Genomic DNA, 15,449 nt, shown 5'->3' with positions numbered 1-15,449 from the left:
TACACACCAAATAAACTGGTGAGAAGGAAACCTCCAACAGGTCAATTAACTTTCAAATGTTGGACGTCAGAGGAAAATTGAAAGATTTCAATAACTTCCTAGTTGTATGAGTAGTATGTGTAACATTAAATGTGAAAACTTCTCGGTTTCAGATAAAAATGTGCAACTATATTTTGATAATTACTGCAAGCAAAATATATTGTAAGTCAACATTTTCTACTGCAAGTTCAAAGTTGTAATCAAAAGCAGGCAACCACTGGTAATTGGTCGATGATAACTGATAAATTCAAACCTTGGAAGGAGTAAATATATGCAGTGTACTGATCAAAAAACAATATGGTGTCAGAGGGATAGGTCGTCAACAGTAATATCGTTGTTTATTCTGTTTGTGTGGTGAAGTGACCTGATATTATCATTCATCACTCATCTTATTCAATCTACACATGATTTCACTCGGCTGCCTTCATCTTTGTGAAGATTTACTTTATTCAGTGATACCATGACAGATTTTTTTGTTTATGTAACAAAATGATTGGAACTGATACAAATAAACTGGAGTCTGTTTTAATGGTATGGTGCATCTTGCCATATGCCTTCTTGTGGATTGAAATCCCTCATCAGTGTATGGGGTTTCCTCCATGAAATATTTGCTAAAGTTGATCCACTACATGAAACATAGTTTTACAACTTTTTTCTTATCATATTTCACTACAAATTGGCACCAAATAAAACTACATTATTTTCAGTGTCTTCAAAATTGATTTACAAAGTATTCAGATTTGGAATAGGTCATTCAAGTTTGCAGACTAATATATTGGCTCCAAAATAAAAAATCATGGGTTCCCCCAGTTTGAAAAATGATTTGGCTTAGGTACTCTCCAGGGATTTTTATAAGAAAATGCAAAGCTATCAGATAAACACCAATTAGACAAAAGCACTTTTTGACCAAAATTGACAAAAATTGCTCCAAAAATACAAAATTTTGCATTTTCTCACTGTATAAAAATATCTGACTTAAGTCATCCTAAGGACCTGTATACTGAATATCAAAAAGTCTGGCAAGGAGTTTTCAAGAAAAAAATAGATCTACAATGTCAAAAATAATCTCAAAAATACAAAGTTGCATATCTTGGCACGATTTTACAAAATCTTATTGCTGTCATCCTAAGGGACATGTATAATCAATATTAATGTGTCTGACCAGAACTTTTGAATGATATTTTTGGTTAAATATGACAATAATTGCCTTAAAATTTAAGTTTTAAAATATTTCATAACAATATGGACAAATGTCAATAAGGTTATCCCTGCAGAACAGTATATTTAGATTTCTGTGGCAATACTAGAGTTTATTTGCTTCTTCAAGCATAACCATTCTTTTCCTTGACATAAGGTAAACTTCAGCCTCCTCAACAACACAATTGTGATGTAGTCTACAACAAACCTGAGTGAGAAAAATAGAAATATAGATATACTGTTAATACATTTTTGTATATTTCTTTCACCCATGTAAACCTGTGGTAGATAATGTCATAAAATGTATGATATCATGATAGGGCTAGCCCATAAACTTGTGCACAGTAACATTGGAAATGTAATTCAATAGAATGTAATAGTTCAATAATTATATGAGTTCTGTGTGCAATAAAAATATTTGTTAAAATACTCTTATTTAGCACTGGTGTTGATGACCTCCACTGCTTATGCATGTGGCTCCTTGTTGAGTCTGATTACCCAGTATACTGTGCACCAGGATGCTGATGTTTAAAACAAGTCCTTATGGCTGCTTTCTAATACCAGTGCAATCACACATACAAGTGCTATGCTGACAAGCTAAATATTGATTTTTTAGCAATCTTTTTGTAGTAAAATAACAACTTACAGTGGACAAATATAAATAATGAAAAAATATCAAAAGTAAGCATTACAGGCCCTCTAAATTTTTGAGAGTTGTAATATAATAACTTACACAATTATCCCAAAACCATTCACAGGATACAGCTCAAGTTGTAACTACAAAATGGTACACCAATGTGAGAAGCAACATATGAACATAATACCCTACTTACATTGACGTTTCTTTCACATTCCTCTTCCAAAACAAACTTCTTACCATCTGTTGTTAAGGCAGTGTCATAGCATTCAAAGATACTGTCAAAACAAACAAAAATCCATTATTACATCAGAATGAATAGACACTGTTCACAGACGTTTCATATTAAAAATTAGTCTTTTTTTAATACTCTCTGTTTTCAACAGACATGCCATAAACCTTCAAAAGACATATATGCCACAGTTTGTTTTACTTTGTATATAAAAAATGATATCAGTCTTGCAATGGTTATATATAAGTGGAGCTGACAACAGTTGCCCTAAATGGGCAGTGACACATATGATTTGAATAAAATATCACTTTTAACATGGTTGTCATTTCCTTCTTTTGGCAGGTTACATCTGAACATATTTTACAGTACATGATCCTCATACAAATTAAAATGCCTCTTATTCAAAATGTAAGAACTTTATTGCCAATCAAAAAAAGTTTTGTTTAACAACATTTAAAAAAAATAATGTGAAAATTTAAGAAAGTTTGACCAAGTCAGTATGGAGTTAAATTGTTTGGAAATCTTGAAACTTGAAGAATAGTGAAGCCAGGAAATTGGGTGATTTGCAAACATTTGCAAAAATTAACACTTCTTTATCAAGCAACCTACGACTGCTTGACAGCCTTGAAGATGAACCAAAATAATAATATTTTAATCATGGGTTAACAATTTCATTAAATTAAATGAATGTCTACAAAAAAGTGATTTTGGTGCAAAATACCCTGTGTTGGGTGCAGCGCCCCTTAATTAGCAAGTTTTATACCACTGCAAAGTCTCTGTGCAACCAGGTGACACATTCTGACTCAGCATGATCTAACAGCAGATTCCTGCATAAATTTTTTATTTGAAAACTTGAATCACTTTTTAATAGCATAAAAAGAGCAAAACAAAGGAGAAACTTAGATGACAAAGCCTTATAAGGAAAGAGAGATGTACCACATGACTCCGTGCAACCAGGTGACACATTGTGACTCAGCATACTCCTAAAGCAGACGACTGCATAAAATTTTGATTTTGAATCACTTTGTAATAGTATAAAAAGAGCAAAACCAATGAGAAAACTTAGCAGTCACAGCCTTAGCACAGTAAGAGAGATACACCAGAGTGTCCGTGCAACCAGGTGACACATGGTGACTCAGCATACTAAAAATGCAGATTCTGCAAAAAAATTTGATTAGACAACTTAAATCAGTTGGCGATAGCACAGAAAGATGAAAAACCAATGAGAAAACTTAGAAGTCACAGCCTTAGTACACCAAGAGAGATGCACCAGAGTGTCCGTGCAACCAGGTGACACATGGTGACTCAGCATACTAAAAATGCAGTTCCTGCAAAGAATTTAGATAAGACAACTTAAATCAGTTGGCGATAGCACAGAAAGATGGAAACCAATGAGAAAACTTAGAAGTCACAGCCTTAGCACAGTAAGAGAGATGCACCAGAGTGTCCGTGCAACCAGGTGACACATGGTGACTCAGCATACTAAAAATGCAGATTCTGCAAAAAAATTTGATTAGACAACTTAAATCAGTTGGCGATAGCACAGAAAGATGAAAAACCAATGAGAAAACTTAGAAGTCACAGCCTTAGTACACTAAGAGAGATGCACCAGAGTGTCCGTGCAACCAGGTGACACATGGTGACTCAGCATACTAAAAATGCAGTTCCTGCAAAGAATTTAGATAAGACAACTTAAATCAGTTGGCGATAGCACAGAAAGATGAAAACCAATGAGAAAACTTAGAAGTCACAGCCTTAGCACAGTAAGAGAGATGCACCAGAGTGTCCGTGCAACCAGGTGACACATGGTGACTCGGCATACTCCAAATGCAGATTCTGCAAAAAATTTGATTAGACAACTTAAATCAGTTGGAGATAGCATAGAAAGATGGAAACCAATGAGAAAACTTAGACAGTCACAGCCTTAGCACAGTAAGAGAGATGCACCAAAGTGTCCGTGCAACCAGGTGACACATGGTGACTCAGCATACTACAAATGCAGTTCCTGCAAAGAAATTTAGATAAGACAACTTAAATCAGTTGGCGATAGCACAGAAAGATGAAAAGCAATGAAAACTTAGCAGTCACAGCCTTAGCACAGTAAGAGAGATGCGCTAGTGTCCGTGCAACCAGGTGACACACGGTGACTCAGCATACTAAAAATGCAGTTCCTGCAAAAATTTAGATTAGACAACTTAAATCAGTTGGCGTTAGCATAGAAAGATGAAAACGAATGAGAAAACTTAGCAGTCACAGCCTTAGCACACTAAGAGAGATGCGCTAGAGTGTCCGTGCAACCAGGTGACACATTGTGACTCAGCATACTCAAAATGCAGTTCCTGCAAAAAATTTAGATCAGACAACTTAAATCAATTAGTGATAGCATAAAAAGATGAAAACCAATGAGAAAACTTAGCAGTCACAGCCTTAGCACAGTAAGAGAGATGCACCAGAGTGTCCGTGCAACCAGGTGACACATGGTGACTCAGCATACTAAAAATGCAGTTCCTGCAAATAATTTAGATTAGACAACTTAAATCAGTTGGCGATAGCATAGAAAGATGAAAACCAATGAGAAAACTTAGCAGTCACAGCCTTAGCACAGTAAGAGAGATGCACCAGAGTGTCCGTGCAACCAGGTGACACATGGTGACTCAGCATACTAAAAATGCAGTTCCTGCAAAAATTTAGATTAGACAACTTAAATCAATTAGTGATAGCATAAAAGAGAAAACCAATGAGAAAACTTAGAAGTCACAGCCTTAGCACACTAAGAGAGATGCACCAGAGTGTCCGTGCAACCAGGTGACACATGGTGACTCAGCATACTAAAAATGCAGTTCCTGCAAAAAATTTAGATTAGACAACTTAAATCAGTTGGCGATAGCATAGAAAGATGAAAACCAATGAGAAAACTTATCAGTCACAGCCTTAGCACAGTAAGAGAGATGCACCAGAGTGTCCGTGCAACCAGGTGACACATGGTGACTCAGCATACTACAAATGCAGTTCCTGCAAAGAATTTAGATAAGACAACTTAAATCAGTTGGCGATAGCACAGAAAGATGAAACCAATGAGAAAACTTAGCAGTCACAGCCTTAGCACAGTAAGAGAGATACACCAGTCTGTCTGTGCAACCAGGTGACACATGGTGACTCAGGATACTAAAAATGCAGTTCCTGCAAATAATTTAGATTAGACAACTTAAATCAGTTGGCGATAGCATAGAAAGATGAAAACCAATGAGAAAACTTATCAGTCACAGCCTTAGCACAGTAAGAGAGATGCACCAGAGTGTCCGTGCAACCAGGTGACACATGGTGACTCAGCATACTAAAAATGCAGTTCCTGCAAAGAATTTAGATAAGACAACTTAAATCAGTTGGCGATAGCACAGAAAGATGGAAACCAATGAGAAAACTTAGAAGTCACAGCCTTAGCACAGTAAGAGAGATGCACCAGAGTGTCCGTGCAACCAGGTGACACATGGTGACTCGGCATACTCCAAATGCAGATTCTGCAAAAAAATTTGATTCGACAACTTAAATCAGTTGGAGATAGCATAGAAAGATGGAAACCAATGAGAAAACTTATCAGTCACAGCCTTAGCACAGTAAGAGAGATGCACCAAAGTGTCCGTGCAACCAGGTGACACATGGTGACTCAGCATACTACAAATGCAGTTCCTGCAAAGAATTTAGATAAGACAACTTAAATCAGTTGGCGATAGCACAGAAAGATGAAAAGCAATGAGAAAACTTAGCAGTCACAGCCTTAGCACAGTAAGAGAGATGCGCTAGTGTCCGTGCAACCAGGTGACACACGGTGACTCAGCATACTAAAAATGCAGTTCCTGCAAAAAATTTAGATTAGACAACTTAAATCAGTTGGCGTTAGCATAGAAAGATGACAACGAATGAGAAAACTTAGCAGTCACAGCCTTAGCACACTAAGAGAGATGCGCCAGAGTGTCCGTGCAACCAGGTGACACATTGTGACTCAGCATACTCAAAATGCAGTTCCTGCAAAAAATTAGATTAGACAACTTAAATCAATTAGTGATAGCATAAAAAGATGAAAACCAATGAGAAAACTTAGCAGTCACAGCCTTAGCACAGTAAGAGAGATGCACCAGAGTGTCCATGCAACCAGGTGACACATGGTGACTCAGCATACTAAAAATGCAGTTCCTGCAAATAATTTAGATTAGACAACTTAAATCAGTTGGCGATAGCATAGAAAGATGAAAACCAATGAGAAAACTTATCAGTCACAGCCTTAGCACAGTAAGAGAGATGCACCAGAGTGTCCGTGCAACCAGGTGACACATGGTGACTCAGCATACTAAAAATGCAGTTCCTGCAAAAAATTTAGATTAGACAACTTAAATCAATTAGTGATAGCATAAAAAGATGAAAACCAATGAGAAAACTTAGAAGTCACAGCCTTAGCACAGTAAGAGAGATGCACCAGAGTGTCTGTGCAACCAGGTGACACATGGTGACTCAGCATACTAAAAATGCAGTTCCTGCAAAAAATTTAGATTAGACAACTTAAATCAGTTGGCGATAGCATAGAAAGATGAAAACCAATGAGAAAACTTATCAGTCACAGCCTTAGCACAGTAAGAGAGATGCACCAGAGTGTCCGTGCAACCAGGTGACACATGGTGACTCAGCATACTACAAATGCAGTTCCTGCAAAGAATTTAGATAAGACAACTTAAATCAGTTGGCGATAGCACAGAAAGATGAAAACCAATGAGAAAACTTAGCAGTCACAGCCTTAGCACAGTAAGAGAGATACACCAGTCTGTCTGTGCAACCAGGTGACACATGGTGACTCAGGATACTAAAAATGCAGTTCCTGCAAATAATTTAGATTAGACAACTTAAATCAGTTGGCGATAGCATAGAAAGATGAAAACCAATGAGAAAACTTATCAGTCACAGCCTTAGCACAGTAAGAGAGATGCACCAGAGTGTCCGTGCAACCAGGTGACACATTGTGACTCAGCATACTAAAAATGCAGATTCTGCAAAAATATTTGATTAGACAACTTAAATCAGTTGGCGATAGCATAGAAAGATGAAAAACCACTGGGAAAACTTAGAAGTCACAGCCATAGCACACTAAGAGAGATGCGCCGGAGTGTCCATGCAACCAGGTTTATAATGCTTTGAGCATTTTCGACCGTTGTTACTGAAGCAGTGCCATGAATACAAAAGCAAGCACAGTAGCTTTGTACGGCTTTGGACCATAACAATCAAACACTAAAGTGCTGAATCTGTCGAGGTCGATCATGATGACTGATGTACAGTCAGAGGCGGACTGTCATGTAGACCTGATTTCGTCTGACCTCTGAATTTTAAAGACCTCTGAATTTTAAAACCGCCTGCATGCTAACACCAGAGATATATGAGAAATCGTATCCTTGTGTTACAAGCCTACGATCAAGAATCGAACAGACTACTATACTTGTACTCACTTGCTTCGAAATGGCACAAATGAAAACGTGCTTTGACAACCAGAGCTGGCACAAGGTATCAAGAATGCAAGGAATTACCCATGCTTGGACTTTCAACTCTGATCTTTGACATCGAAACATAACCAAATATGGGTGTGTCATAGCCAACAACCACATGACATATTTACAACCAGATGACAGGACTCCCAAACGCGCGTACTCCCTCTATCTCTTTCTCACTTGCTGGAACAAGCTAGTAGAGTAAAGAGATCACAACCATGGCACTATCAACACTTAATTATTGTTGAGTGTCTTTTAGCAGGTGTTTACTTTACAAGGAGCATGAGGAGCTTTTTTACACAGACTTTTTGTTTTACGACAAATGCTCTGGTTGACTCCTAGTCTGGTTTGATGCGCTACTGAATTTCGTGAGCCTCTTTTCAGCTTGATTGGGCCTACACACGACCTACATTAACTAGACTACCGAGGCCGGCCTGTTTTTTCAACACTGTCGAGCAAGGACTGTTAAAAACATTGTCGTCAGCCATGTCGAGGAACGGGTATGGTGAACATCGGTTGCATTCAACTGTCATTGTCCAACGGGATCAGGGCTAGACTGCCAACAGTCCCCTGTGCGTTTTCTTTTTTATTATAGTACCAGTGTCTCCACCAAATATACGGGAAAAGGGTGTCTCAAGCGTAGCGCCTAAAGGCGAGAGTCGCGAAATGCCGAAGGCATGACTGCGTGTGCTGAAATTACTGTTGCTCTAAGCAAGAGTTCCATTAGGCCCTCTCATACCTGGAAATCACTTTAACCACGGACTTTCCTTGGGAGAAGCACATCATATACAACTTTTTGGAGAAATCAGAAAAAGGGCAAGGTTAGTATTAGGGTTAGCATACTTAAAAGTGTTGTATATCCTTCTAAGAAAAAAAATCGGGGTGGGCCGAAAGGAAGTCTTTCCCTACTCTTAATGTGCTATAAAAAGTATTGCCTGATATTCAACAGACCGTTGTTGGGTCAACAGATTTAAAGATTAGCGGTAGTTCATTGCGTTTTGACACTGTTTTCATCGTGTTACTATTTATGCAAAATAGCTCGAAATATTGTAAAGAGTACTTTGAGATACTTATACTAGTAACATTTTGTCAGTAATACTGAGTGAATCAAGAAATAGGGTTTCCCCGGCACTTTATCAAAAGTTAAAAAATATGACAGGGTACTTTCAAAGAAGTGAGAATATTGGCCCAAAAATTTCATCAGACAAGTGTTTCCAAAGATATTTTAACAGTAAAGGAGTACACCAGCTTAAAAATATTACCCTGCCCATTTCATCAGCAAGTCAAAAAACTTGACTAGGGATATCCCTAAGGAATCTAACTATGAATCTCCATGGCTGAAAAAACTGAAGATGTTCTCATCAAAAATGGGGAAAATATTGAAAAATTGACGTGAGCAATATATGTGCCAACTATCAAAGAATTTCACAGTAGCTAAGTACATTAAAATATTGACGATTGACCTGCTGTTCGCATTTTAATCAGTGTGAATATTTTTCAGTCTAAAAATGTAAAGCAGTGTATACAATACTAAGGAGAACTGAAAGACAATTTCACCTGATTTCTTAGCTCATCCTATTTAATGGAAAGGTGGCTCGGGAGAAAAGACATCTGTGGGTATCTCTTCATACTTGTGTCAACACGAACAAAGAGAAAAGGTGTCACTTTCAAGGCCTTTTCATTGCCATGGTCATGCAGGTGTTATTTTTTTTCTGGCAGGAATTAAGAGCTGGCACACAAGTAATGTGCTGCAAAGCTGTACTGCATTAGCAGCGCATTAATTTGGCTAATTTGACAACTTCGTTTCCACATAACCTTCTATAGTCTGCTTTCTATGGTTTCCAGAGATGGGCACAAGGCTAAACATAGATATTTCATATAATAAAATGCCTATAAGGCCTATAGCAGGGAGAACAACCTATACTATGCATCGCCTGGAGATGGCATACCGTAACGTCACTGGCCTTCTGGAGTCAAATTAAATTAATGGTAGCCTTAGGCTTTTTCTGAAGGTTAAAGAATTCAAAACCTTTTTTCTTTCCTCCATTTCTTTTAGAAACCAGTGGAGCGATTTGATATATTTTAGTGCACCATATTTTGTTTATTTCAGTCCTGCCATCTACTGCTCCTTTTACTGGGACAGTATTGTGTATTTTAAAACTGCTAATGAAGAAGAGAAAAGATCTAGGTTAGCATATTGAACTTCAGAGTCCCCTTCAACAGCATTATACTTGTGAACTAGGAGCTTAAAAGTGCATTTGTCAAAGTTAACATCTGCATTATTACCGCTTTTCTTGGCAGACACTTTACAAAGTGCATGTATGTACCATCGGAAACAACATCGTATGTTTGCTCGCATCGATAAAAGCTTTCATTTTCTTGGCAAAGTTTTCATTGCTTTGACAGAAATTCAGTCCTGCTTATACACTAATAATATGACATGGACCTTAGATTGTGATATTCATAGTCAAGTGTATTTGAACAAATGTTGATGCACCGTCCAATCCATCGAAGTACGAAATTTGCCTGCCCACCCAAGGCTATAATAACTGAACGCTCCCTTAGAGTCTTAGTGTTAATATTTGCACATAGAACGCAACGTCCTGTTATCTCAGGCGTGTTGGGTGCAGACATAATTGGATCCAGTGCTGTCATCTATAATAGAAACGCGATCTTTGATCACTAAGGTTTGACCAGAGTGATGAAGTTAAAAAGGGTCTCTTTATGCTCAGCAACCAAAATATTCCATGGCAGATAACGAGACCAACTGCATGGCACCATCAATGCTAAATCATGGTTCAATTCAAAAACAGGGATTTGTAAAGCTGTATATTTACAAGGAGCTGTTTGACTAATTGTTTTGGTTTTATGACTAAAGCTACGGTTTTATATTGTACTGAATTTTGTAGGCTTCTTTTGATTTGATTTAAGTGCAAAATGCCTACATTTACCAGGAACACGATTTGAACTAATTTGGGATAATTGGCTGGTGAAGTAATGTCTATTTAATCTGCACATGTAAGCTCACCTGCTTTTCTTTTTAAGTTATACACTTGTTTTTATGAGTGATTTGTAATATTGCAACATTCAGCTATATCGCACCTGTAACTTTTGAGAAATTTGAAAAATATGAAGATCCAATTATCCCAAATTAGTTCCAATTGTGTTCAGGATACCTAGGGCAGTTATCTGTAATCTAATGTACTCTTAATTTCGTTGAAATCATTAAATTATTCCGATACGTGAAAAAGCTCATAATTTAACAATTTCCTTTTTTTTTTCGAATTACCAAAATGAGTTGTGTGTCTCAGAGTCCTAGTGTTAATGTCGGCACATAGAATGCAACGTCCTGTTCTCTCAGGTGTGTTGCGCGGTGCTGTAAGCTAGAGTAAAACACGCGGTCTCTTTCACATCACTAAGGTTTGACCAGAGTGATGAAGTTAGAAAGAGTCTCTTTATGCTCAGCAACCAAAATATTCCATGGCAGATAACGAGACCAACTGCATGGCACCATCAATGCTAAATCATGGTTCAATTCACGAATGGGACTTTGTAGAGCTGTATATTATTTAAAAGGGGTCGTTTGACAGATTGTGTTTTGGTTTTACGAATAAGTTTGATATTGTTCTGAACTATGAAGCATGCTTTTAATTTATGTGTACGAATGCCTACATTTACCAGGCTACCTAAGGCAGTTGTCTGTAATTTGATACTTTATTTTTGTTTCCTTTAAAATTATCTGCACAAAGTTGCAAAAACGTGCAATAATTATTCAATTAGTGAATGACCACAATATATCTTCATAATCTTGAAATATGCCTATGCCAACATCATAAGTGAAATTCAAGACATCCAAGTACTCTGGAGTACTCGTCATTATTTGTTGAGTTTGGGATGGGAATAACAGCTAAGTAGACATCGTCGTAAACAACACGCCTCTTTACGGCAACAGCTTAGTGCTACACGTTTTGCGTGGGTCAGCGGAGAGGAAATTATGCTCTGGCTCCGGAGAATGCTAAACAGATGGGTGAAATGACAATTTACAGCTCGGTCACTGAAATAAAAACCCACAATGACCAATTCACCAGATATGGAACATATCTCAAGCGCAGAAAAATGAAAGACTCCAGTTAAAGAGACAAGGAAAGCACCTTTGCATATGACACAATAACGCGCTATAGTAGTGGGACTCTTTATTGATTTGCAATGTAATTATGATAGAAAAAGTCACCTCCTGATCTTCAGATATTCTGTAAAGTCTTTGTCTTAAGATTTGATGTTTGCGTTACAGAACGCATCACAATATAAAAACAAGGGCTTTGTCAAAAGTATGTCAGGGTAAAAGTGTATAGATGACGTGATAACGATTCTTCCGATTATGAAAAGTACACACAAGTCTTACTGGATCCCAAATGCTAAAACCGAGATAAAGCGAGCTCCAAAATTTCCCACGGTATACGCTCTGATCATGAATCACCTCCCATGGTTCTTCTCTCACAGGAAGAAAGTAAAAGTGGAATTCTTTGAATTATTCGAAGCGTGCGATTTAGCTTTAGGATGGTAATTTTATCATGCGTGGGCTGTACGAAGGCTTTGAATTTCTGTCTACATCTTTGATCGGGTGAATGATTTATGTATTTCACGTTGTTTTCCCTTTTATTGAATTTAGATCATGTGGAAATGTCAGATCGTGATGGAACTAGTAAGAAAAGAGTGTGTCTAATATGTTAGAGAATGTCAATCCATAAAAATTCAAATTCTTTGCTTTTTGAAAGAGCAGACGCGAAATTCTTTCTATTCTCCATTGTGTTGGCAGGTCACAGAAATGCAAAGCATGTAAAATCACTGGCTTCGCACAGCCCACGCGTGACAAATTTACCACCCGCAACCTAAATTGCCACGCTTTGACTAATACGAAGAATACGACCGCTTCTACTTTATCATCTTCGCTTGCCAAGGTCTCCGCTCCGGGCAGCTGGATGCTTCCGGAAGGAAGACTCCTGTCTGGCTAACGAGCCGTGCGAGCGGACGATGCTACTTTGTTAGTGTGAGAAAAGAATTGTGAGAAGTGATTCATAATTAGAGCGTATGCATTAGAAAGATTCAACTTCGGCCCTAAATAACGAAATGGTCAACTTGTTTTTAAGTTTAGCATATTATAATGAGGTTATAAACAGTGCGCTCGGGTATTTGGTTGCGGAGATAAGACCTCTGGGGTGAAAATTAGCATATTTGGGTGAAATAATCACCTCGCTTCGCTCGGTGATTATTTCCCGCCAAATATGCTAATTTTCACCCCAGATGTCTTATATCCGTTACCACATACCCTCGCTTGCCGTGTATAACCTCTAATTGTCTATAAATGGATGAAATTTTGCACTAATCAATATAATAGCATGATGTATGTAAACATGTCATATTCGAGGGCACTTTCCTTTCTCTCCCCGAGCAAAGTCCATCGTTTTGTTGAAACTGTAGTTATACGTTTAGTATCTGATGAGGTGGTCATTGCTGATGTTAATTACAGTGGCCGAGTTCTAAATGATCATTTGGCCCAGCTATATATTTACAGTATTTAGCTATTTTTCTGTCCCCAACTCAACAATTGGCGAAGAGTGCCCCAGGGTACCTCGAGTTGTTGAACCAGCTGTATGACGACAATAATGTCGTCATACAGCTGAGAAGGCTGAGCGCAAGCAACATTGTCCAGGTCATGAAAATATATTGATCATCGTTTCAGTGTTGAAAAGGGGGAAACATAAAATATGAACAGCTTTATGGTGGTCAATCATTATCTTCTAGTTTCAAAGCTTAGATATTAATACTCTGTAAAATGGTTAGGAAAGAGTTATTACAATACCGTCTTTACAAGCATATACGGTAATGAAAACAATTCCGGTGTCAACCCTACCATGTGTTGTTGCTCAGAATTAATTCGCATGGATTTTTTTGCTCACATAATAAGGGACTGGTCAGTTTCTTCGGCCGGGGGGGGGGGCGGTGAATTATTTTTTGCCGACGTCAAAAAGTGGCTGACCCCCCTATTCCAAATTTTGAAAATAGGGTGACCCCCCTATTCCAAATTTCGAAAACAGGGTGACCCCCCCCCAGGGCGCGACATAGGTAAAACAAAAGGTGGACATAAATTATATATATATATATATATATATATATATATATATATATATATATATATATATATATATATATATATATATTATATTTACATTTTACATATATTTATATTTTAAATAGTCATTCTATGTTTTAATGAAATTGTTGACATGTCAGTTGTAAGATAGGAATTTCAAAGTGTCAATCTTAAAGTTTGAATACAGTACATTTTGAATGAGCTGTATTTTGAATGAGCTGTGAATGTATTTCACACTTTCTATGCTTAACCAGATGTCCTGAACTGTTGTACAGAAATGGATGTCAATCATTAATATCAAAGAGGAAAAAGCAGTGAATCAAAAACTTTGATGGGTGTTAAGACTTGCCAACCATCCAATTAAATCTCCTGAGGAGCCATAGAGAGCTTTTTTAGCCAAATCTGATGTGTACAGTGTCTGAGAGGACCTTTTCTTGTAACATTGAAACCATAAAAGCACAGCTAATAATGACAAAAACTGCCTTTTTTAACTGTTATTTTGTTCATAAAAAGCATCTTTCTACAGAAAACCTGTGAAACAAAGGAAAATAATTGCATCAATGAAAAGGAAAGATATCTTGTTATTTTTCTATCTCTAAAATAAGTCACTGTATCAAATATATATTGTTAAATATTTGTGCATGTTGCTTTCTCATACTGAATTCTCATAGAGAGAACAGAAAAGTATCAGGAATTTGTCATCCTTTTCATATGAAATGCAGATTTCATAATGCTACACTTTCACTTAGCAAACATCAAGATATCTCTGATTTATTAAAGTATGGCGCCCAAAGGGCACGCCGGAAAGTATGAAACATCCTGATATCTCTGATATATATGCCTTGTACCGGTATATTAAAGTCATGCACCTGAAGGGCATGCTGAAAAATGTCTGATATAATAAAGTAATGAGCTTGAAGAGCACGCTGAAAAATATTTAACATACAGATATCTCTGATGTATGTATGCTTGATACAAAAAGTTGGGCGTGCTGAAAAATATGACTGATTATTAAAGTTACGCACCCGAAGGGCGCGCCGAAAAATACAACTGAATGATGAAATTTGTGGCGGACACTAGCATTTTAGGCAATGATGAGCCTGTGTCAAAATTCAAAAACACACTGACCCCCCCTATTGGGCATTTCAAAAACATGGTGACCCCCCCTATCACCAAAGTCAAAAACAGGGTGACCCCCCCCCCGGCTGAAGAAACTGACCAGTCCCTAAGAGTACAAAAACTTCCTGTGTTGTTATATTATAGTTTTTTGTTTGATACAGACAGCAGGACGGTGTCCATGGAAGTCAGAATCCGTTAAGGAGAGTGTAACAGCTCACCTGCCGAATCAACTGGCCCTAGCTTAAGACGATATATTTTCCTACGCTTTGCCTGTATGACGTTGGTGAATTAATTCACACTTTGTTTTTAATTCCATCATCATTAAAGTGGAGCATGATAAGTGCTGTTCCCCCTTTGATTATGCAAAAACGTCCAAAACCGCTCATTTTCTGAAACACAACGTACTCGACAAGTTGTTTACCCATGGAGATCCCCATTTTGAATCTCGCTGCAGAGACCCCAGTTATCTCCACAGACCATTGCTTGGCTGTGGTGGAGGCCGTATATGCCAGGAACACACAGACCTGTACTCATGGCTACATGCTC

The 15,449-nt window shown here is 37.7% G+C and overlaps 1 long non-coding RNA gene across 1 annotated transcript; it reads right to left on the bottom strand.

Moving 5' to 3' along the window:
* Positions 1–1,410: 1,410 nt before the first annotated feature.
* LOC139138923 (uncharacterized) lies at positions 1,411–7,800 on the bottom strand. The gene is made up of 3 exons (XR_011553694.1): positions 7,595–7,800; positions 2,070–2,151; positions 1,411–1,444 (listed from the first exon to the last, which is right to left on the bottom strand). It is a non-coding gene; the product is annotated as an uncharacterized lncRNA (long non-coding RNA).
* Positions 7,801–15,449: the final 7,649 nt, after the last annotated feature.

The sequence above is a fragment of the Ptychodera flava genome, chromosome 1 (assembly GCF_041260155.1).
Source record: "Ptychodera flava strain L36383 chromosome 1, AS_Pfla_20210202, whole genome shotgun sequence".
Classification (NCBI taxonomy): domain Eukaryota; kingdom Metazoa; phylum Hemichordata; class Enteropneusta; family Ptychoderidae; genus Ptychodera; species Ptychodera flava.
This window is presented reverse-complemented; position numbering and strand designations above follow the sequence as displayed.